General features: G+C 43.6%; 1 protein-coding gene across 14 annotated transcripts in view; it reads right to left on the bottom strand.

Moving 5' to 3' along the window:
- Window positions 1-22,578, bottom strand: part of ARVCF (ARVCF delta catenin family member) — a 537,576-nt gene that overhangs the window by 300,844 nt on the left and 214,154 nt on the right. For all 14 annotated transcript variants that reach the window (XM_060785841.2, XM_060785850.2, XM_067473177.1 and 11 more), the window contains one exon: window positions 451-542. The gene's annotated coding sequence lies outside the window, so the exon portion shown is untranslated. The remainder of the gene's footprint in view (window positions 1-450; window positions 543-22,578) is intronic.

A 22,578-nucleotide genomic window follows, 5' to 3' on the forward strand; every position in this document is an offset into this window, starting at 1 on the left:
CATAATGGCTAACATTATCATGGTCAGTCCCAACTACAGTAGACTCATTTAATCAATTGTTGAATGGTAAGTCAACGTGTAGGTGAATCCCATGGATGCAATGGGTCTAACACTATTGGTTTAGAATACTAACTAGTAATACATAATAACAGAATTGTTTGGTCATGCTAGGAACCAACATGATCTTGCATCTCGAGGCACTTTGTGTCAGCTCTTCCACCCCAGCCTTAATCCAAGATATGAAGGCAGCAATAGCAAAACATACCACCCACTGTGGAACAGCTCGTGAGAAGTAAAATGGGTATGAAATTAATTTCAACAAGAAAGAATTAATCTTAACACAAGAAAGCAGCAAAAGACATCCACAAATTAAAAATGCTTTCAGCGATATCAAAGCAACAAAGCACACAAGAGAAACAGGAGACGTGATCTAGTGCAGACATTCCATACCGTTTCACGTGAGTCTCGCTCCTTGGAGTTGCTTTAAAGCAGAATCCACCTCCTCAGCAACAAAGCCCAGGGAATTCCTAGCTTGATGAAAACTGTCAAGGAAAAGAAAAAAGCATTCAATAACTGGCAACCACAACGGGAATGAATCTGTTTATAAAAAAACAGATCAAATTTTCATAACAAAGGCTCCTAATGGTTTTAGCATAACTTTGGGATACAAAGCTGATTCTGTTGTATCAAATCAGATCACATGCAAAAATAGAAAAGTTTTATGTCGTAATCCCTTTTCTGGATCTTGGGAAAATCTGTAACATTTTAATAATCACACCAGTTTCATTGGACTATGAGCAGGGTCAACTGGATTCAGATCATCACAGATTTGGGTCAGTCTCTCTTTTCTTCTCTCCCTCTCTCCATCTCTTTCTCTCTGTCTCTAATCTAATAGTGGAGTTGTAAATATAAGTCAGAGGAAAGAATATATATTCTGCTCTGTTTGTCTTAAGGAAGGCCATAATGAATGCATAGATAGTTAAGGTAAAGTAAGACCCCATATCTGTGCAGGATACATTCCCAGATAGACTATGAACACAACCAAATCTATATAAATAAAAATGTAATATTCGTTTGTGGGATTAACATAACTCAAAAATCACTGGATGAATTGACACCAAAATTGGACACAACACACCTATTAGGCCAACGAGTGGCCATCACTCATAAAAACACTGAAAAACACAGCGGAAGGGACTTAAAAAGCCAAAAAAGCAAAAAGAAGCTACAGCGCATGTGCAAAATGACCTCCCCTGGCAAATAAAACACACAATAGCATATCCACACTCTCTTCCAGACTACAGCTTCCAGCATCCCCTAGACCAGGCCCTTTAGGAGAGGAGGAGGATCCAAATGCACTGCTTCCAAGCTGCAAGCTTTCTTCTCCTTGGATTTCTTTGAGAGCATCCCAATCCCTGCATGTTTCCAATTCCCTATTCCTGAACTGCAACTTCCAGCAATCCTCCAAATAGATAAGATAGTTAGATTAGATAGAGATAGGTAGGTAGGTAGACAGATTGATTGATCAGGAGGACTGCTGGGAGTTGCAGTCCAATAATAGGTAGGGAAGAAAGAATGGGGAGAAAGAAGAAGGGAAAGAAAAAGGGAGGAAACACAAGAGAAAGAGAAGGAAGGAAAGAGAGAACGAAAGGAAAAAAGGGAAAGAAGGAAGGAAAGAGAGAAGGAAGGAAGGAGAGAAAGAAAGGAGGAGAGAAAGAGGGAGGGAAGGTCGGCTACAGCAATGTGTGGCAGGTACAGCTAGTACTATATAATCATCTCAATCCTGGATCCAACATACCATAGTATTGCATTGGAGGACCTTGTGATTTCTAGACTGGCATCCTATGACAACTAACAATCTGCATAACCAGGATACTGAACTAGATGGATTTTTGATCTGATCCCTATATGGTCCTATTTCACTCCCCCCCCCCCCCCCTCACTCCATTAAGAAATTAAAACCAAAATATGGAATTTGAAAACTTTACTCGGACTGTTCACACCATATTTGCATTGAGTTTGCGTGTGTCTACTCCACAGAATGAACACAGTTTTACATCGCTTTAATTGTCATGGTTCAATGATATGGGACTACAGAATCCCAGGATTCCCTAGCACCAGGCAATGGCAATTACAGTGGTGTCAAACTGCATTAATTCTACAGAGTAGATGCATCCTCTGACTGCAGATTTAGCATGCTTTCTTAATAAATCCTCTTAGACACCTCTGGGTTAATTAATAGTACAGTAGTAACAAGAGTCATGCCCACTGAATCCCAGTGTAACTAATTCCCCCACAGATAACTCCAGCCTCCCATCACATCATCACGGGATGTAGCATATATAAGATAGGAAGACAAAGTTGCTCAGAATTTAAGGAGAAGGCATAATTGACAGATATTGCCACTGAAAGGTCTAAACTGTCTTGATGCCCATGGCTGAGGAACATGACCAGCAATCAAGCTGTCTCCTCTGTGTGGATATTTTCTGAAAGGTCTTTGCATAAATCCCTCTCACAGAAAAGAGTGGAGTTCTCTAATGCTGGAATTGGTTTGGAGAGAAATCTTATTAGCTTTCAGTTTCACTTAATGTTTCTTTTGAGGCTCTTCATCACCATCCCAGCAGCCCACTCACATACACTCTGCATTCTAAAATCACGGCATAAACACCAGGTTTTACAGAGAATTCAGGATTTGGAGCACACGGATGATATGCTTAGGCTCCTGTGACACAGGAGAGCTTTTCACCAGGGTTTTGTGAAGCTAAAACAATCCTCCTTGAATACGGTAGCAGCCCATCCATAAAGATGGGGCATCTGAAAAGGTCTCAAGGTCTGCAAAGAAATGTAGCTGCTGCTGTCGCAGCCACAGTCAAAGACAGGATGTTGAAACGTGAGGCCCTTTCCCAATGAATAGTGATAAAATACTGTTAAAGTCATGGTCATCATCTTGCATTCTACATACCAGTTCAAAATACCAAATGGATATGCCAACAAAATTAAATACATCTATATCTATATCCATAAGAAAAGTGAAAATGTGTATGTGTGTATGTGGCTAGGGTGCCCATTTCCACAGACATGCTCCCACTTCCATAAACAGCTTTAACCCACGGTGTTGAGAAGCCACCAAAAGCCGTCCCTCCAATGACATTACAGGTTATAGTGAGTGCCATAAACATGTAGTCCAACTCCTGCCAATGGCCTCCCCAAACACTATACTGCCCACCATCCAAGGAATACTTTCATTCGGGGACAATTTCATCCTAGATTTTACCTGTTTCCTCCATCATAGACATCACAGTGTTCCTTATTCTCTCCATTGGTGTGGAATTTGCATGATCCCACCCACTGCCTCTCCCTTAACCCTTTCCTACTCTTTTCAGCTCTGTCTGCACAACAAACAGAGCAGAACTAATCAGCAACTAAACATACTGGAGGGGTTTGGGGGATTGACTCCACATGAGTTGTAGTTTACCCTGCATCAAGTCAGCGCACTGTTACCCCCACTGACAAAGGACCTGGACCACACTTGACACACAGAACCCCCAAGGCCAAAGAAAAATACAGAGAGGTCTGGGGGAATTCACCTTGATTTATAGCAGTTGTATAGTTCACTTGCAACCAAAGAGCACTCTGGACCCCACCAATGATGGCCCTGGACTTAACTTGGCATACGAAACTAGCCATGACCATCAAAAATGAAGGAGGGCTTTGGGAAAAAATTCACCTTGATTTATAGGAATTATAGTTCACCTACATCCAGAGAGCACTGTGAACACAAACAATGATGAATCTGCACCAAATTTGGCAAGCATACCCGAAATGCCAAAATTTGAATACTGGTGGGTTTTGGGGGGAATTGGCTTTGACATTTGTTAGTTGTAGGTACTGGGATTTATAGTTCACTTGCAATCAATCAGCACTCTGCACCTCACCGATGATGGACCTGGACCGAACTTGGCACACAAAACCCCGATTAGCAACTGAATGTACTGGAGGGATTTGACAGGACCGACCCACCATGGTGAGAGTTGCAATTCATCCTGCAGCCAGAGAGCACACTGAACTTCGCCAGTGATGCATCTAGAGCAAACTTGCCCAACATGGCAAACTTTAAGTATTGATGGAGTTTCAAGGGGTTAACCTGGCATGATGTGAGTCGTAGTTCACCCACAACCGTATGCATTTTGTAAAATAAAGAAAAAATATTTTTTCAAATAACGAGGGCAATGCCAGGTATCTAAGCTAGTACTAAATATTTCCCATCTAGATCATGAGCTGAACAGGTGTGAGTTGTACTGCTTCAAGAGTATGAATAAACCTGCAGCACTCATGATGCCAACAGAACAAAGACTGTGTTTGTACAATCACAATTTTCCAATGGCCAAAATCCTGTTGGGCATCTGTGATCAGAACTTAAATGTAAATGATTTTACAACTGTACACAACTACTTTATCTATCTATCTATCTATCTATCTATCTATCTATCTATCTATCTATCTATCTATTTTTGCATGCTAGCTCATTTATAGAGGAAAAAATGTACAGAAGGGAATGCAGAGTACAATTGGATTTCTAAAAAAACACGATAGAAGCTGCATAAAAGAACAAGAGATAAAACTACAAGGTAAAAGACCTGCGAAAATGAAACAGGATTTGTTTGACATTGAAAAAAACATCAGGTTAGACAGAAGGAGAAAGTCATTTCAAGACTTAAACCATCACTCTGTAAATTGGAGTGGTGGCTTTGGGAAATATTTTCCTAAAAACACTGTGACAGCACAATCATTCCACTTTACTTGCCATGGTTGCATCCCATGGGATTCTGGGGTTTGTAGTTTAGTAAAGCCCAAGAACTTTCCCTAAACTGCAAATCTCAGGATTCCTTAGAATGTTGTCCTAGCAGTAAAAGTAGAATAATAGCGCTATTGCAGCATAGTGGGATAAGGACGTGAGACCCCGAGAAGGCTCTATCTTCCAAATATGGAACTTGTGGCAGCTCAGGACCAGAAGGGCAAAAGGGTGATTTCGATCAGGAACACACATTTATGCCAATATGTCGGAGAAGAAGGATAAAGAAAAGAAGGCAGCTGCACAGTGTGTTTGCATGCAAGAAGTGTATTATCATGCTGCCTCCAGGTTCCCTTTCTTTGCTCTTGGCTGCCATCCATTTCGATGTCATGATCCACACCAGGACGGGGGATGCAGAGTGCCTGACATTTAATAAAACACAGCCATAGTTCATTATAAAGCGAGGCTCCCTTTCCAATGATATATTTTTATTGTGGATTTTAATCAAACATCTTACAGTTTTCAGATGAGATAGGTGGAGAGAATAACTTTAAAAGCCATAATAGATTTCCTAATTGCTTGTTCTCTGTCACTTGTAGCTAATTACCCCAGCCACACTGTTGTAGACTCTGGATTTCTTTTTTTCAAAACTCATTCAACCAAAGAACACCCTCAATATTTAAAGAAAATACAATTAAGCCATCCCTGTGACAACAACTGTCTCCAGCAACTAATGGGGATACATATTTTTATTCAACAGTAATTCTGCTGAAACAACTCAAATTGCCAAAAAAAGCAGGAGAAAAGGCAGCAGCTCTCCTGTCCTGCACTCATTTGAACAAAGGATTGCCATGCTTTTCTTTGTTAGTTTCAGATCTTTGCCTATGGCTATTTGCACTGCTCAGTCTCTCCACCTCTGAAAAGAAAGAACCTAGCCTGGCCAGAGGGGTCCATGGTGTCGCGATACATGGGCATCTAGAATGGATTGTGATGCGTGGAAGTTTCAGACACTGACTGCAATGTATTCAAAATATTTCTCATTGTGTACCTTCAAGGCAAGATTTATTCAGAGGGCATTTGCATTTGTCTCCCTCTGAGACTGAAAGAGTTTGACTTTCCCAAGATCACCCAGTAGGATTCCATGGCTCGAGAAAGGATTGAGACTCTGGTTTCCAGAATACGAGGGCACATCTACACTGACCACTTAAGGCAGGATGAAAGCAGTAATTCAAACATGTCAAATTCAGGAACTGGATTGCGGCCTGGGTGACGCTTACATGCAGCAAAGTGTCCAGTCCTGACATGGTTTTAAGATCTACAGTATGACAGAATCATACATAGAGTTGGACTAGGTGATCCATAGAGTGGGTCACCTAGTCCAACCCCCTGCCATGCAAGAAAAGCACCAAGTACCCTTGACGACGACTTCATGGCTGTAGATCCAAGGTGTCAAACCCATTTTCACCGAGTACCACATCAGAATTATGGTTGCCTTTAAAGGGCCATTTGTAATTGTAAGACTGTATAAATGTAACTATGTTGCCCTTTTTAGAAAACATAACTTTTTAGAGAAGAGCCAAAAACCTTTTAGAACAGAATCTCCTCTTGTAGTATACAACCAAATATAATTATGCTAGGCAATGGTTTCAGTTGTTAGACTGAATAACCAGCAATCTCCAATCTGTCAGTAAAACAGAAAATTGCCAGTGCATAAAAACGGCAAACTTTCAGAAGTGTTTTTCAGTGCATACACACACACACACACTCCTATAAAACAACATGTCTTACATCATGCATTCATGAGACAAAAATGAAGTAGACTTTGATAAAAAGAACATATTTGGTTTACTCACAACTTTCATGGGTTCAGCATATGCAGGTACAAAACGTATCAGTTCGGTTTCAGATATGTTTGAGATCATTCTCTGTGCCATTCGGCCAAGGCATCTTTTACAGCAAAAAAGCGAGCAAGTGTGTGATTTGAGATCTGAAATAGTCTGCAGTCATGATGTAGTTTGTCTGTTTGCTATAGTAATCATGTGGTCTGCAGCCCTTTTTATAACTCCTCGGGAACCATAGAGTAAAGGAAGCTGCACACCAGAACATACATACAGAAAACAGTAAGCAACAAAATCATAGATAAAACAAGAGAAGACTTGTTAGAGAAGTCTTGATGAAGATTGTAATTTCCAACAGTGCTGGCATGGAAAGCCTCGCAGGCCAGATTTGTTTGATACATGTGCCATAAGGATTCAGGGTTTTTTTCCCAACTCTCCTTCTGCAGTGTGCCAGAGTATCTGTCCTTTAATTTGTTTTGCCATCTGATATGGTTTAACCTACATCACCTGATGTGCATTATGGGCTCGATTTTGGAGCCCCCCCCCCTTTTGCTTATTCCCAGTTTAAGGCCTCTAACTTATGTTTCTGCGCATGTTTAAACCACACAGAACCTAGAACTTAGATAAATAGAAAACCTTTAAAGAACAGATGCTCATGAGGTAACGACCTTTACCAGTAAACTGTGCATAAACATTTCTTAGAAAGAAAACCAAAGGCACATTGGCACATACACACACACACATGCTGTAAACAACAACTGAAGCTTTTTTTTCTAAATGCCAAGGGCGTAAAATGCATCTTGATCTACAAAATGCCATCTAAGTCATTACTGGATGGCAAGCCTATAAATAATTTGGTAAGGAGAGGCTGTGAATGAATGCCTGGAAATTAAGTCCATCTAATTTTGCTGTAACAGATGAAGGCAGAGCTGTTGCACAGCATCCCTGGCACAAGCTCAAATTGGTGGAATCTTAACACAAACATAATCCCTCAGGTATCTTGGATCTTTTTTACTGGCGGAACCGCTTTAAGGTTTAGTTGGTATTCTTATTATTGTTCCATTTCATCAAGTTACCTTCAATTTATGGCAACCCTGTGAATGAGAGACCTCTGCGATCAACTGCCCTGATCAAATCTCGCAATCTCTGGACCATGGCTTCTTCTACTGAGTTACCCTGCTCTTCCATTTTGCTTCCCATTTTGGCAGGCATCATTATCTTTTCCAGTGATATGTCCAAAGTACAACAGCTAAGTAATCTTGGCTTCTAGGGAGAGTGCAAGCTTGATTTGCTTGCAATGGAAGCAAACCACCCTCCAGCAGTTCATATGGCAGCAGCTGTCCACACAAGAGAGGACGGAACGAGGTGCTAAATTTGAGTGTGATTTGGTTATGAGGTTATGTGGGCAACTGGATAGCTTCCGGAGCCTCAAAAGAGCAAAGGACAGCACATTAAGAGCATTTGTGGCTGACAGACACTGCTTTCCCCATCCTGATCAAAACAAGAGCGTGTAGACTGGGGGTGGATCTAGACTGGAGAATAAAGGCAATTTAATACCACTTAAACTGCCATGGCTCAGTACTATGGAAACCGAGGAACTGCAATTTTACAAAGTCTCTACCCTTCTCTGTCAGAGTGCTATGCCTCAACAAGCTAAAAATCCCTGGATTCCATAGCATTCACCCATGGCAACTGGAATAGGAAGATTGAAACTCTAATCCCTGTTCAGTCCTGAGGTTCACCTTGAGTCCCTCACTCTTGCTTAGCCATATCTACCTTGAGGGGTGCTTTGAAAAAGATAACAATGAGAGGGGAGAGACCATGTTCACCACTTGCTTAGCCTTATCTACCTTGAGGGTAGATAAGGTGGGAAAAAAGGTGGGATATGGATTTAATGGCTAAAAGATTCTAGCTGCTTCTACACAGCCATATAATGCAAATCAAAGGCGGATTAAAGAGATCCATTTCACTTCGAAGTGCCTATAAAGGCACCCCATGAAGTAGTTCAAAGCTGCCATGGAGTCCACAAAGATCCTCAGATTGTGAATCGATCCAGTCTATCAATTATTTTTTCCCTACCTTCTTTGGCAAGATACGCTTATAAGAAACAGCTTTTCAGCACTTGACAGTAGCAGAGCAAGGTAAGAAGGCAATAGAGCATTCCCATGGGAACCCTCTGGTTTCTTTCCCGGTGGGAGGTGTTTATTTACCAAGCTGTGTATCTGGCTTCTTTCTTCAACTGCTGCAGCATTATCCCTGTCTATATAATCACTCTGCATTCAGAATCTGGCTTCCTGCTGTGCATGGTTTATACACAAATGGGCTTCGATTGATTTTATGATTTGAGCAGAAATATTTGGCGTGTATTTTTTTAACATGCTCATTCTGGCTCGGTGTGTGTTGCAGCTTCATCAGGGGTGTACGTTTTGTAGACACCCTGACCTCGAGCCAGTCTGTATTTTAGTGCCTAGGTAGAAGGCCTCTCTGTAACAGCTTAAGAGTCTCAGACATTTCACTGAGCAAAGCATCAAAACCAGAATGCTACAGTTGGCAGTCCTGTTATGGCTCTGCTCTTTACAATTCTTATTTATAAAGGTATATTTTAAAAGTTACATCAGAATAAAGCACAGCAATCATAAAACACGCGTTTTGAGTTTATCTCAACAGAAAATAATAGCTTTAATTATTTCAGGATAAGGAACAAGATGTCAGAGGTTTCTCCTTATTACTGAATTAGCATTTATGAAAGCCAAGAAAGATATTGGGGAAGACTTAAAGAGTTTCTTCTGCCGAATGATGAAAAGGCTGTGCCATCACAACAGATAATTTCTGGGGGACATGAGAGAAGCCTCCTCGCAGGATTGCAAGACATCCGGGCGTCCCCTGGGCAACGTCTTCGTAGACGGCCGATTCTCTCAACCCAGAAGCAACCAGAGACGACTTGAAGCATGCAAACAAGGAAGCAAAACAACCAACGGTCCTTTTCAGGACCAACCATGACAATAATCGCAATCAACATCGAAGGCATGTCAGCTGCCAAAGAACAACTGCTCTATGAACTGTGCCGAGATAAGAAATGTGACGTGCTGTGTGTCCAAGAAACACACAGGGATGAACGACAGAAACGACCCAAAGTTCCAGGAATGATCCTAGTAGCGGAAAGACCACATGCGCAGTATGGAAGTGCTGTCTTTGTCAAACCAGGCCTCCAAGTCAGCAGTGCCCACAACACTGAAGAAAACAATATCGAGGTTATAACAGTAGAGCTTAATAACATCACCATCACCTCTGTGTACAAGCCCCCAAATGAAGATTTCTGTTTCTCCTCCCCCGAGAACTTTGACAGGCACCAAAGGGCGGTAGTAATTGGTGACTTCAACAGCCATAGCCATGTATGGGGCTATGCCCAAGAGGACAGAAATGGAGAGGCTGTCCTGTCCTGGTCTGAACTGCACAAACTATCACTCATCCATGATAGCAAGCTCCCACCATCCTACAACAGCGGGAGATGGCACCGAGGTTACAACCCAGACCTCTTATTTGTGAGCGACAGCATCGTACAGCAATGCACCAAATCAGTGGGACCACCAATCCCAAACACACAGCACCGACCAATAATATGCCAACTGTTCCCAACAATAAGGCCTCAGGAAGTTCGATTTAAACGAAGATACAACTTCAGAAAGGCAAATTGGACTAAATTCTCAGACATGTTAGACGACATGATCACATCGGTCGCGCCAATCCCTGAGGAATACGAACATTTTATTGAAATAGTGAAAACCTGCTCACGGGCCTCTATACCGAGAGGCTGCAGAACCCACTACCTCCAGGGCATTACTCCTGAAACAGCCGCCTTGTTGGAAAACTACTACAGGCTCCACAACGAAGACCCATTCAGTGAGCAGACTCTTCAGGCAGCGCAGAGCATTGTGTCCTCCATCTCTGAAGCCAAGAAAGAACAGTGGATCAAGTTGATCACAGAGGTCGACATGGGCAGGAGCAGCCAGAAGGCGTGGAGGCTGCTGAGACGGCTGAGCAACGATCCCTCACAAACTAATACCCATGCCAACATAAAGGCAGATCAGATAGCACACCAACTCTTGAAGAATGGGAAACCCAACCTCGCCACCAAAGTAGGAAAGAAACCAATAGCCAGACAACCAGAGATTGAGAACAACAACCTCCATGAACCCTTTACATCTACTGAATTGGACATGGCTCTCAACAAATGTAAGAATGGCAAAGCAGCTGGCTTGGATGATCTACGGATGGAACAAATCAAGAACTTTGGTCCAAAAGCAAGGCGCTGGCTGCTGGAGCTGATGAACAACTGCACTGCATCCTGTCAGATCCCCAAAATCTGGAGGAAAGCAAGAGTCATCGCCATCTTGAAGCCAGGCAAAGACCGTAATGACCCAAAAAGCTACAGACCAATCTCCCTGTTGTGCCACCTCTACAAAGTTCTGGAGAGACTTATTTTGCATAGAATTATGGAAAATATAGACCCCTGTCTGATCCCACAGCAAGCTGGCTTCAGAAAAGGCAAAAGCTGCACATCGCAAGTGCTGAACCTGACCCAGCACATAGAAGATGGCTTTGAAAGGCAACAGATCACAGGAGCTGTCTTCATAGACTTGTCAGCAGCCTATGATACTGTGAACCACCGCCTCCTCCTGAGAAAAATGTATAATATCACAAAGGACTACCACCTCACCCGCCTCATAGGAAACCTGCTACAAAACAGGAGCTTTTTTGTTGAGTTCCAGGGCCAGAGAAGCAGATGGCGGAAACAGAAGAACGGCCTGCCTCAGGGGAGCGTGCTTGCTCCATCCATGTTCAACATCTACACAAATGACCAGCCACTGCCAGAAGGGACAGAGAGTTTCATCTATGCTGATGATCGTGCCATTACTGCTCAAGCAGGGAGCTTTGAGATGGTAGAACAGAAGCTCTCCGAAGCTCTAGGTGCTCTTACTGCCTATTACAGGGAAAACCAGCTGATCCCTAATCCATCTAAAACACAGACATGCGCCTTTCACCTTAAGAACAGACAAGCATCCCGAGCTCTGAGGATTACCTGGGAAGGAATCCCACTGGAGCATTGCAGCGCACCCAAATACCTGGGAGTCACTTTGGACCGTGCTCTGACCTACAAGAAGCACTGCCTGAACATCAAACAAAAAGTGGGCGCTAGAAACAACATCATACGAAAGCTGACTGGCACAACCTGGGGATCACAACCAGACACAGTGAAGACATCTGCCCTTGCGCTATGCTACTCTGCTGCCGAGTATGCATGCCCAGTGTGGAACACATCTCATCACACTAAAACAGTGGATGTGGCTCTTAATGAGACATGCCGCATTATCACGGGGTGTCTGCGCCCCACACCACTGGAGAAATTACACTGCTTAGCCGGTATTGCACCACCTGACATCCGCCGGGAAGTAGCAGCCAATAGTGAAAGGACCAAGGCAGAGACATCTCCAGCTCATCCCCTGTTTGGGTATCAGCCAGCACGTCAACGACTTAAATCAAGACATAGTTTTCTTAGATCTACAGAGACACTCGCTGGAACACCCCAGCAAGCGAGAGTCCAAAAGTGGCAGGCCCAAACCCAGCACCTCAATTCATGGGTGATACCAGATGAGAGACTCCCCCCTGGGCACTCAGAAGACTGGGCAACTTGGAAGGCGCTGAACAGATTGCGCTCTGGCACCACGAGATGCAGAGCCAATCTTAAGAAATGGGGCTACAGGGTGGAATCCTCAGCATGCGAGTGCGGAGAAGAACAAACCACTGACCACCTGCTGCAATGCACCCTGAGCCCTGCCACATGCACGATGGAGGACCTTCTTGCGGCAACCCCAGAGGCACTCCAAGTGGCCAGATACTGGTCAAAGGACATTTAACCAAATACCAAATTTACAAAATCTGTGTGGTTTTTTTTTCTTTTTTTTTCTTTTTTTTCTTTTTTCTTTTTCTTTTTAATCTCTGTGTTTGTTTTGCTCTGTTAGAATTGTAATACAATGGTTGCTGATGACACGATAAATAAATAAATTTCTGGAAACTTGTATGAAGTGGCAAGAAATCCAAAATTTGTTTTCTACTGAACCTTACAGATTAACAGCTGTACACAACCGGGAGATTTGCAAAACCCACTGAGCACCCATGAATTATACATTTCCAACTGTTTAAAACTAATGTACCATAATCCTTCTGTGAAGATTCTGTAGAAAGGATGAGATCATTACCTTTTGTAAGGTTACTGATTGCAAATAAAAGACATTTAGGAAACGAACAAACAAAAAACAGCAAGCAAGCATTCCCTGTATTATTTTCATGGAATGCCACGGTGTACTAATAAGAAAGCAAAAATAATTACACGCAAAACAAAAATTCTTCTCCACTTAGAACAGCGGCTACCTCTGGAATTTATTTTGCAATGAAACTGCCATGGAATCCTATAATTCAAAATTTTTACAACCTGCTATGCATAAGGGTTCATCAGATCCAATTAAATTAAAATGCAACACACAATCACCTTTTATGCAAATGTTTAAAAGGGGTTTATTTCATTATATGCTAATATTGAGCTTCATATCCTTCAGATGATGAATGATCCAATTGTACTGGCCAATCTATTAAATACACTCCAAGCCAGGATTTTAATTCTTCACTCCTTATTTAGACAGCAATCAGAGACATAAAATATTTCATTTTCTATATTTCATTGTTCTCCCCTCCCTCTGCCCACCAGCCCTTAAATCTGTTAAATGGAGTTAAATGGAGTTAAACTAAAACTCAAACAGTTGCAGATAGTGATATGTCACAGCCCTCCAAAATGTTGTCAAGGTGGCAAGAAGAGGGTTTTTTGTTTTGTTTTTTTGTTTAGTCTTAGCACTGGATTTGGGTAACCAGGACAGCAGTCTCTCTGGGCTAAGGCTGGTGCTGTTGAACACCAGGGACGTGAATGAAAAATTTGTAATCATCCAGGACTTTATTCTGGATGAGGACGTAGACCAGGTGTGCATAACAGAGACCTAGTTGGATGAGGCAGGGGGAGGGGGGTCACTCTTTCCCAGCTCTGTCCACCAGGCTACTCTGTGCAGCACCGGCCGAGATCTGGAGGGCGGGGAGGCAGGGTTGCAGTGGTCTATAGGGATTCCATCTCCTTGACCAGATGCCCCATCCCACAGATACCTGCATTTAAATGTGTCCACCTGAGGATAGGAGACCGGGACAGAACAGGGATACTTGTAGTGTACTGACCACCCAGCAACACTACAACCACCCTAATTGAGCTAGCCAGGGTGATCTCGGACCTGGCACTGGAGTCCCAGTATCTGTAAGATCTGTAAGTATCTGTAAGATCTGTAAGATACATGTGCTGGGGCACTTCAATGTTAGGGAGCAGCTCAGGACTTCATGGCAACTATGGCAACTGTGGAGATGTCCTAAGTGGTTTCTGGCCCTATCCACAGAGCTGGACATACATTGGACTTGGTGTTCTGTCAGGGATGGGAGGAAGGTGGCGGAGTGGAGGAACTCTCTTTAGTCCCACTGCCATGGACCAACCACCACTTGGTCAAGTTTAGACTCACTGCACTCCGTAATCTCTGCAGGGGTGGAAGACCCATTAAGATGGTCTGCCCCAGGAGGCTTATGGATCCAGAAGGATTCCTGATGGTTCTTGGGGAAATTCCCACCACCGAGGTAGGTGATTCTGTTGATGCTCTGGTCGCTCTCTATGATGAGAAGATAACCAGGCCAATAGACACAATCGCTCTGGAGTGACCCCTCTAGAATAGCAGAGCTAAACCCCCTGGGTTCAACTAGGAGCTGTCAGTGATGAAGCAAATGAAGCGGAATCTAGAGGGCATGTGACGGTCATCTTGCAATGAGTGAGACCGAGCATGGATGTGTGCCTATGCAAGGGCATATTCCTTGGTAGTAGAGGCCACAAATAAATCTCACATTGTGGCCAACATTGCATCTGCAAGGAACCATCAGCTGAGCTGTTTCAAACTGTCAAAGGTTTGTTGAACCCTGCCACTTGTGACAGGGTCCCCGGCCCTTCGAAAGCTTGTTGTGAGGCATTTGCTTGGTTCTTCACAGATAAAGTTGCTTTGATCTGCTCCTACCTGGATGCAACAGTTGCTGCAGTCTCTGAAGATGTAACGAGAGCACCTAATTGTTCAATTTTCATCCTGGCTGATAAAGGAAGCCAGAGGGGGGTTGAGAGAGTGGGTGAAGGTCGTAGTTAAGGCCTCCCTTCAGGAAGGCAAAATTCCAGTGAAGCTATGATAAAACCATCATTGGACCCCACTAATCTGAATAACTTTTGGCCAGTTTCCAATCTCCCCTTTCTGGGCAAAGTCTTGAAACCTGTGGTTGCCTCACAGCTCCAGGGGTTCTTGGATAAAACTGACTATCTGGATCCATCGCGGTCTGGTTTCAGACCGGGTCATGGAACTAAGACATCCTTGGTCGCCTTAGTGGATGATCTCCGTAGAGAGCTTGACAGGGGGAGTGTGTACCTGTTGGTTCTCCTGGACCTCTCAGCGGCCTTTGAGGGCATAGAACACAGTATGCTTCTGGGTCACCTTGCAAGGATGGGTTTTGGAGGTACTGTTCTGCAGTGGCTCCAGTCCTTCCTGGAGGATTGTACCCAGAAGGTGTTGTTGGAGGACACCTGCTCGGCCCCACAGCTATTGTTCTGTAGTGTCCCGCAGGGTTTATTATTGTCCCCCATGTTGTTTAACATCTACATGAAGCCGTTGGGTGAGAACTTCCGAAGTTTTGGTGTTCGATGTCATCTGTACATAGATGACATCCAATGCTAATACTTGTTTTCATCAGATGCTAAGGAGGTTGTCCAGATTGTGAACTGGTGTCTGGCCGCTGTGACGGTTTGGATGAGGGTGAACAAATTGAAGTTAAATCCAGACAAGATAGAGGTACTTCTAGTCAGTTGAAGCTGCAGGTTTGCAGCTTGGGAGTCCTCCTGGACTTATCGCTGAGCCTGGAACCTCAGATTGCGGCAGTGGCTAGGGGGGCTTTTGCACAATTTAAACCTGTGTGCCACTTGCACCCGTACCTTGGGAAGTCAGACTCTGCCACGGTGGTCCATGCTCTCGTTACATCCAGGATAGACTACTGCAACACACTCTATGTGGGGTTGCCTTTGAAGACTGTTCAGAAGCTTCAAATAGTCCAATGAAAGGCAGCCAGGTTAATAACTGGGTGGCATATAGGGAGCATACAACTCCCATGTTGCGTCAGCTCCATTGGCGGCCAGTTTGCTACCAAGCACAATTCAAAGTGAGGGCTTTGATCTATAAAGCCCTACATAGCCCCAGCCCAGTTTACCTGTCTGAACACATCTCCCTCTATGAACCACCATAGAGACTAAGATGTTCCGGGGAAGCCCTGCTCTCGGTCCCACCACCATCACAGGCGCGATTGGCAGGGACAAGAGAGAGGGCCTTCTCAGTGATTGCCCCTCGACTATGGAACTCCCTCTCTGGTGAGATTAGATCTTCCCCCTCCCTTCTGTCCTTCAGAAAGTTGGTAAAAACATGGCTGTGGGACCAAGCCTTTGGGACAGTACAATAAGGCAGAAATAGGAAACCCTACCCTGCTGACTGGACCTGATATGGCAGTCTCTTCTGCAGCTTTTGTCCCTTCTCTATCTATGGCCTGCATTTCTGTCTATGTTTCAATATGATCACACACAGATTCAGTGAAAAATCCATCATTCCCTCATCCTTCAAGGCAGAATCCCCAGCACCCCCAGCAATCTAGCTGCTGAGCCCCAGCATTTCCCTCCATCCCTGATTTTATCCTCTCACTAAGAAATAGTGCTGACAGACCCATGGGACAGAACTGTAAAACAGCCATCTTCTCCCTTTCATTCAGTAGAAAATAGAGAACTTCCAGGGTCCTTGTGGTCCCCAGTCCTGTTTGCTCCAGATGACCTCTGACATAAAAAAAAAAAACTAAACTGTTGATCAGTTCTCAGCAGCTCTCCTTTAAAATACTGTATGATGCCCTTCAGGGCCGTAGCCAGAAATTTTTTTGGGTTGAAAATTTCGGGGGGGGGGGGGGTTAGGGTCACGCCGAAGCAAAGAGCACAGCAGGGGACAGAGCAGCCTTCAATAGCCTGCAGCTCTGCCCCTGTCAACCACCTCCATCAAGTCTGGCCTCCTTAATGAGAGCATTCAACCCTCCCCTCACCCCCAACTTGGTTGCTTCGCTACATCGGCTACTGCTGCAAGTAATAACAATGTGAATAAGTTGTCAATATTTGCTTGAGATAGTGCTTGCAGTTCTGGAGGGACTATTAATTTTTTACGTCTCATAGACTTAGCATGGGGATTTAGTTAACCAGTTAAAATTCATGAGTAAACAAGGGTTCCCCCCCCCCCCCCCCCCGGCTACAGGACTGATGCCCTTTGCTTTCTCCCAATGGAATTTCACAAAACCACAAATGGATATCTGGGCAGTTCCACCTTCTCCTGAATAACAGTAAACCCAGCTGGGAGCATTTTCCTGGATACAAAATGGTTCTCAAGGACCAAAATGTTTCTGTCATGGGCAGTCCTCAACAGAAGTCCTTCAAAGGCTTTCTGCCTACCCTGAAAAGTGATATTCTTTTCTGCAGTCTTTGAATTCTTGGTGCTTTTTTGGAGATTGAACCCTCTCAGCACTGACTGTGATGTGGATCCTGTCTCCTACTCAACTATCTGAGAAACTTCCGTTATCTTAAATAGCGTTCAAGATCCCAGAAGGAAGAAAGGTCACATCTTACCTTGGTGGACCACCATTCCCAACATAGCACCCCTTTTATCCAAAGCTCTCACTTAAGGAACCCAGCAGTGCTGTTATGGGTCCTCTGCTACGAATCACATATTCAATGCTGTCATCGTTGTAAATAAGAAAAATTGTAAGGGAGCCATGAAAATGCAGAGTTGCGCCAAAAGCAATATGACCCCCTCCCATCAGTGTTTTTTTTAAAGAAAAGGACAAAAAAGAATTCAAGAAGCAAATCAATGCCCACACTCTGTACATTTACAAAGGCACCTGTTATTCCCAAATCATTCTTGATTGTCTTGCTACAAACACACCGATTAGATGATATAAAAACACACATAGCAATACTGCAACAATTTGGTTATAATTGCAATAACCAGACGTGCTTGGCGACCAATGCTGTCAAATGGTTCTTTGCTTAGCGGACATTCTGCTCGAATTTTAATTACTCCGTACAATAGTAAGCTGCCAGTGGCGAGCATCCATTGGCTGAGCAATTACCCTGGCAAGGACTCGGCGCCAAAAACAAGACACACAACAAAACAAAAAGAGGCAAAAATGTAGCTACTGGTTATTGAGCTGAGTGCATCGCTCCATTTTCAGCATATGTACATTGAAAAACCCTATTTTCATGGGTGAAAGGAAGCAGAATGCCCCCAAAGGACTTTGAAAAAGCAAAGAACAAGCAGGCAATTAAAAGCATTTCATCAAAAGGTCTGTCTGCTGGGATAAACAGGGTTAGCTGGAAGGAGGGATGGAGCTTCCTTGACAGTCCGGACAAGCTTCAATCTGGAAGAGCACTCCCTAAACTTCCAAACAAGACAGCTGTTCAGGCTCCAGAGCCCCAATCGGTTGCCAACAACCCATGCCATGGACTGAGTGTCCTGCTTTCACTGAGTAAGACTCCTTTTCAAAGTTCTCTCCACCCTAATCTTATGGAAGATGCTTTCCTGAACTGACTATGCACACCATCCAGAAACGGCTTTTCCAATCTGAACGCCCAAAATTCCTGACAGCCAGTAAGATGGCTGGGATTTCCAGTAGGATTGGCCAGAACCTCTGCAGTCTTGCAATATGATCTTCTTCACTGCTGTCCTTCAGTCAAGCTATATTCCACAGCCTTCTATTCCATTTCCCCTCACCTCCTGTTTCCCATTATTTAACCTTTTCCCCTACGCATCAGTCCACATTGCACATCCACCGAGTGTGCTCTGTCTTCACTGGGTCACTTTGGATCCATCCCTGTCTTATGATACAAGCCGTGTATCCCTTATCCAAAATGATTGGGTCTAGAAATGTTCTTTATTTCAGTTTTTTTTCCAGATTTTGGAATGTTTATGTAATGAGATATCTTGGAGATGAGATCTAAGTCTAAATATGAATTTGATGCCTGAAGTTCTTGACACGGAACCATCCTAAAGCAAAGGTTTCACTATTTTAGCTATCCATACCGACAGTTCTAGAATTCTGGATAAGAAATACTCAACCTGGTTTTTTTTTCAACAATTTTTTTTTAATTTCTGCAGATCTTGGGGTTTGCTTGTCTAATGGTGCCCCTCCTTTTGGGGGGTTAGTTGATGACATGTCTTCAGTTAACCCTCAAAGAAATAACCAAGGTCAGGATTTATTACAGACTGCTCCTTTCCACACGTTCCAGCTATTCCCTCTCTTGTGATATAGCAAGCTGGAAAAAAACTCAAGCAGGAGGGCAGGGAGGGTCCACTTTCATTCCCAGGCTCATTCTTTTTCACTTGATAAATTTCTGCTCTGGAGTATCCTCAATCCTCATTAAGCTGTTTGGTAGTGCTTTGTTAGATTGTCCCCCAACTTCTGATTCCCCCCTCCCTTAAACATGCTGACCTATTTATTAATTAAATGATTTATAAACTGCCTTTCAGATTACAATTCCCTTTGCAAAGTGGTGTACAGAATGCTGGTAAAAATAATCTGTGAAATCCATTACAATTAAATTCCTGCACATTAATTCATCACATTTCATGGAATAGTAGTGCAAGGATATGTTTCAAAATTGATGAGATGGGCCACACATCATTCCTGAGAGAGTGAATTCCAGGGGTGTCATAGGATCATAGAATAATAGAGTTGGAAAAGACCACATGGTCCATCTAATCCAACCCCCTGCCGTGCAGGAAAAGCACAATCAAAGTAGCCCTGACAGATGGCCATCCAGCTTCTGTTTGAAAGCTTCCAAGGAAGGAGTTTTCACCACATGTACCTCTAGATTACAGCTTTGCAAACTGTGTCGTGGCACATTAGTGTATTGGCTGCAGTGTGTAGGTGTGTCACAGAAACATAATTAGAAATGACAAAAGTCTTGGAAACTTATATCATTATCTTACAAAACAAATATTTTTAAAAATAAAATTGAGATGTTTTGTGAGATTCCTTGAATAGCAATGTATACAAGGTGGAAATACATTAGTGAGATACAGTTCATGTCTATGTTTGAATCTCTTAAAAGGGGTCAATTTAACCTTCGGTTTGCTAGCAAAACTGAATTACTGTCTTGCGAAATAATCCATGTCTAAAAAGTCCATGTCTAAAAAGTGTGTCACTACCACAAAATATTTGAAAAACTCCACTCTGGATTCTCTTGCACTCAAATACTGCCTGTATTTGGAAATACAGGCAGTCCCCGAGTTACAAACATGCAACTTACAACGACTCATAGTTAAGAATGGGGGAGAGACAACAGGAAGTGAGAGAAATCTACCCCTTGAGGGAAATTCACTCCTGAAAGAGTTCTTATCATGGGGAAAAGGTGTTCCTCTGGAGCTTTATCACCGATCCTTGTTTCCACAACAAGCCAAATTTGACAAAATCCAATTATCACAGGGACAGAAAGTGAGGTGAAATCTTCTGAACAGGGGCACAGACAGCAAAGGAAACACCCTTCCGCATGCTACCCAAAGCATGTATGTATGTGTGTGTGTGTGTGTGTATGTGCTGGAGTTACAACATAAAAATGTACCTGTTCCGACTTCAACTTAATACAATACAAATTCAACTTAAGAACAAACCTACTTGTACGTAATTTGGGGACTGCCTCTAGTCCTTGCAGCATGTTTACCTAATACTCAAACGCCTTTGAATTTATCATCGCCTGAAAAAAAATGTTTCCCACAGAGTCAGTGCTTCCTTCTCGAATAATCTTAATCCTAGAGAGGAACATTTATCTATATTGATCGGAAAGCGAAAGGTGAAGTTCAAACACAAAGGAATACAAAGAGGGTTTCCCATCCACGCGCCCATGCTTCAGGCTGTTTGCAGAACCACACTGTGTTAGAACAGATTAAGATCTTTGAATGCAAATACTTTCTGGGAGAAGGAAACAGAGGTGAAAATTAAATGTAAAGGGCTGTGGCACTCCAGCTTGGTGGAAGCATCAGGGAGGACATCATGAGCACTACCAAGGCTGTGGCCTCCAGGTACACCAGAGAGAAAGCTAACTGAGCAAACCTATGGGAAAGAATCATACTTGGATGAGCCCTACATTTAGAAGTCCTTACTTACTTTACTTACTTACTCACTTACTTACTTACTTACTTACTTAGGCAATCCCTCATTGTCCAAGTAAGATTGTCCTCCAAGTGCAGTCTTCTGGCGGTGGTGTCCATTAGTGTCCATACATTCCATATTCCAAAGTTCATTTTTCTTTTTTTTGGCCACAGGGTGGTGACCCCATTGGACGCGGCAGTCCAGTCAGGGGTAAGAGAGGCAGGTGTTTAGGGCACCTTTTCTAGCCCCTTCCCCGTGTGGGGTGAGCAGAGTGGATCCTCAAAAGGGCTGCTCAGTCATGGATACAGCTGCCGAACTACTTAACTGCCTCGGACCTTGAGGTAGAACGACTGAGTCCACCGCCCATGTGCCAGTCTGTGACTAGGACTTCCAGATTTCACAGTCCTGCCCCCGTCGCCACTCGCTGATCGCCATGGGACTTTTTGTTGGTTTGTTTTTTTCTTGGAAGACACCTGTGTGTGAGATTTTTAATGTGTGTTTTAATGTTTTTTTAATCCCTTGATGGATTGTCACCTTGTCATGGTGAGGGGGCTTCCGTGTTCCAATGAACCTGCAGGCGCAATGACTGGAGTCGTGCACTCCCAGGTGTGGCCGCAAAGGAGGTTCCAGACCAAGCATAATCCGAAGACCCAAAGATCTCAATGGCGGAGCAGGCGGAGGATAACATGGTACATGTTACAACGGCTGTGAAGGTGGAAGAAGGCTGCAACATATTGAGAAGCCACGGTCGTCTTGTTAACCATGCCACTAGATGGAACCTCATTCTGTGAAGACTGTGTGTTGACCGGCTGTGCACCGAGAAATCCTTACCAGCCAAGTAATACATGCATACAGAAAGAAGAAAGGCGTTCAGCAAATTGATTGCTTGGGGAAAGAAATGGAGACAGATCTCAGCCTCATCACACTAGATAAAAAAATCCACTTAAAATCTGGTTTCTACCGCCTGCAGAATTTTGGGGTTTGTAGTTTAGGGAGGAGCCTTTAACAGCCTCACTAAACTACAAACCCTAGAATTCTGCAGGAGGCAGAAACTGGATTTTAAGTGGATTTTTTCTCTAGTGTGATGATCTGGCTTACATCCAATGTGATATACAGGGCAGTGTAGGGAATGTTGGCTGCTTCCCTAGAGAACACCTAGAGAAACTCCCAAGAATGTTCTAACCTGTCAAAGAAGGGTTTGGGCCCAGAGAGACTGCAGTAGAAAGGAAATATGCCTTCCTACTACTTACAATGGATTCCACAGACTGAATATGACTTTGAATAGTATGTTATCTTTGGCACTGTCTTCAGGAAATCTTGTGCAGCATGTTGGCTTAAGAAGGCAAAGCCATTCTCTTCAGCTGTCTCTCACACCACTCTCAACTTGTCTGCAATATGATAACTGGGGCTGGATCTAGTGTAGACCCATATAATGCAATGATCATACAATGCAGCTCAAACTGCATTATAAGGCAGTGTAGAACCAGCCATAGAATCATAGAACCCTAAAGTTGGGAGAAATCCCAAGAGCCACTAGCTCAACCCCCTGTCATGTAGGAATAGTCAAAGTAGTCTTGACACATGGCCATCCAACCTCTGTTTAGGAATCTC

The sequence above is a fragment of the Anolis sagrei genome, chromosome X, assembly GCF_037176765.1.
Source record: "Anolis sagrei isolate rAnoSag1 chromosome X, rAnoSag1.mat, whole genome shotgun sequence".
Lineage (NCBI taxonomy): Eukaryota > Metazoa > Chordata > Lepidosauria > Squamata > Dactyloidae > Anolis > Anolis sagrei.